Source organism: Echinops telfairi, unplaced genomic scaffold, assembly GCF_000313985.2.
Source record: "Echinops telfairi isolate 266 unplaced genomic scaffold, ASM31398v2 ScPeMD7_70;HRSCAF=299, whole genome shotgun sequence".
NCBI classification, from domain to species: Eukaryota; Metazoa; Chordata; class Mammalia; order Afrosoricida; family Tenrecidae; genus Echinops; species Echinops telfairi.
In genome coordinates, this window is record NW_022103968.1 from 289,651 (window position 1) to 291,696 (window position 2,046).

Consider the following 2,046-nt stretch of genomic DNA (forward strand, 5'->3'; position numbering starts at 1 on the left):
AAGTGGAGAGCAAATGTTTTGAGAAGGATGAGGGCAATGAATGTACAAATGTGCTTTACACAATTGATGTACATATGGATTGTGATAAGAGTTGTATGAGCCCCTTATAAAACGATTTAAGAAAAAGAAAATCATACCTAGGTAAGACTGCTGGAACCAGACACAAGGCGAAGGTCTAAAGGGCTTTCAGTAGTGGGACAGACTCGACTACCTAAAACAGAGTAAAAGTAAGGCCGAGAGGTGACATCTCAATAGAAACAGGCATCCGCTGACAGCGCAGATATGCACCTGGCACAGTCCCAGCTTCAGCAGCACAGAGCATACCGGGGGGTGGGGGTGGAGGGGGTGGGGCGGTGTGATTGTGAGGTAGGAGCAAAAGATCAACAATATGTGGCACTAAGGGAAACTAGGAATTGTGCAACTGCTAAGGAACAGGAAGTTGATGCGGTCAGAGAAGAACACAATGAAAAGTTAATATTTAAAGAGATAATAATCATTTCCAAACCTGATCTCACAGAGGCAAGTTACAGTGTGAAAAGCATTACAAACTCAAGGAACAATAAACCCAGAGGGGAGCACCCCAGCTGAGCAGGCAGGACACAAACAGCATGAAAGTCTTGCAAACGAGCACATTCCTACACGAGGATGAACTATGATGGCCTCTGACTGCCCACAGGCTCCTGGCAGGGTGGCGGCAGTAAGTGACAGATTAGTAACTGACACCAAAGGAACACACACACCTGGCAGCAAGGAGGAGGGCAGACAAGGCGTACTTTAAGCATGAAGATTAAGGCAGGAAGCATTACTCTGGTAAAGAGCTAGACTGCTTCAAGGTGTAAGGTTTAATTCACCAAGAGGATACAGCAGTCCTAAATGTGCATGCACTGGATACCAAACACTACAAACATAGCAGCGGAATAGTATGGAAGAATGGAGTTACAGCTCAAATCATTTACATAGATTTAAAATCCACACATCAAGGGACCTGATGAACTTAGCAATAATGCATATAGCTCCAAGGAGTCCTGGGCTGCTAACATTGGGCTGCTAACCACAAGGTCAGCAGTTCAAAGCCACCAGTTACTCCTTGAGAGAAAGATGAGGCTTTCTACTCCTGTAAGGATGTACAACCTCAGAAAGCCCTAGGATCAGGTGTACTCTGTCCTGTAGGGACGCCACGGGGCACAATGCACTCGATGGCACTGAGTTTGGGAATTTGGTATATGCAACGTCACATAGTCACATATTGCACTGGGTGGGTGTGACAAGATTACAGGGAGCAAAAACAATAAAATGAACGGGCAAAGGACCACAACACGACCAACAACCATGACCCACTGTGAAGGGAAACATTCAGTTCAATCAAGTATATGCCCCCGAGCTCCAGAAAACAAAGACAAGGCAGAGAAAGTACATGAAGAAAGTCCACTACAAAGCGGGTGGCAGCGAGGAGGGAAGTTCCTGTGAGCTGGAGACGGAGGAGATTAGACCTAAGCCCACTTAGGGGCAACCGGTGGGCCGAGACTGGACAGAGACTCTGTCAGGTTCAGAAGCCCCCAGGAGAGCATTAGGGAGCTTGGGAGCTGTCCCTCCTCGTGGTGCTGAAGCTCCTCAGTGTCGTGTTTGTGGGTTGGGGAGCTGTCCCTGTTCTGGTGCTGAAGTCTCCAAGCTGCATTCTGGGAGCCGTGGTGCTGACCACATCTCTGCTGCTGAGGTTCTTAGACTTCCGATGGCCCTGGGCATCTGGGATCTCAGGGTCAGGGCCGCAGCTGACATACCAGGTCTCCTTTCAGCCTGTGGCTCTTCTTCTGCACATCTACCAGCCCTCTCCTGCCCACTTTGGGGTTCTTGCAATTAGTCTCAGGTGAAATGTGAACTTCCTGGCTGTGCTGGTGACTAAGACCGATCACTAGTCTGGCAGTGGGTCAGCACTGATATCAAAGCCTCCGGTGTGCTTCCTTGAGGGATGCTGAGGATATAAGAGGGTTCAGAAGTGCTTCTTTTTGCAGAGGGACCCCATCTGGTGCTCAGTGGGGCCCAGGGATC